Source organism: Coturnix japonica, unplaced genomic scaffold (genome assembly GCF_001577835.2).
Source record: "Coturnix japonica isolate 7356 unplaced genomic scaffold, Coturnix japonica 2.1 chrUnrandom486, whole genome shotgun sequence".
Taxonomy (NCBI): Eukaryota; Metazoa; Chordata; class Aves; order Galliformes; family Phasianidae; genus Coturnix; species Coturnix japonica.
The window spans coordinates 12,037-12,972 of NW_015439881.1; the positions used below are offsets into that span (position 1 = coordinate 12,037).

General features: G+C 62.7%; 1 protein-coding gene across 1 annotated transcript in view; it reads left to right on the plus strand.

Moving 5' to 3' along the window:
- Positions 1–936, plus strand: part of LOC107307092 (leucine-rich glioma-inactivated protein 1-like) — a 13,835-nt gene that overhangs the window by 6,237 nt on the left and 6,662 nt on the right. The window lies entirely within an intron of this gene.

Here is a 936-nt window from a genome sequence, read left to right on the forward strand (position 1 = left end):
CCCCCTATCACCCCATAGACCCCACCACCACCCCACAGACCCCATAGGCCCCCCACTGACCCCATAGCCCTCCCATTGACCCCATAGACTCCATAGGCCCCCTATTGACCCCATAGGGGCCCCTATTGACCCCATAGGGGCCCCTATTGACCCCATAGACCCCATAGGGGCCCCTATTGACCCCATATCACCCCACTGACCCTATATCTCCCCCCACAGCCTCATCCCCGGTGTGGTGCCACCCCCTCCCCATAGCGGACTCCCTGGTTCTGGTTGTGGCCCAGCTCCACGGCACCTCTATGATCCCATAGGGACCCCACTGACCCCATAGACCCCATAGGGACCCATTGACCCCATAGGGACCCCATAGCCCCCCCCTCACCCCACTGACCCCATAGACCCCATAGGGCCCCACTGACCCCATAGGGACCCACTGACCCCATAGCCCCCTCCACCACCCCAATGATCCCATAGGGTCCCCATAGACCCCATAGGTCCCCCACTGACCCCATAGGGCTCCCACTGACCCCATAGACCCCATAGGCCCCCACTGACCCCATAGGGACCCACTGACCCCATAGGCCCCCCACTGACCCCATAGCCCTCCCATTGACCCCATAGACCCCATAGCCCACCCACTGACCCTATAGCCCCTCTCACCACCCCATAGACCCCATAGACCCTATATCTCCCCACTGACCCTATATCTCCCCCCACAGCCTCGTCCCCGGTGTGGTGCCACCCCCTCCCCATAGCGGACTCCATGGTTCTGGTTGTGGCCCAGCTCCACGGCACCTCTATGATCCCATAGGGCCCCCAATGACCCCATAGGCCCCCCAATTGACCCCATAGGCCCCCCATCACCCCACTGATACCCCCACCACCCCAATGACCCCATAGGGTCTCCATTGACCCCATAGACCCCCCACCACCCCA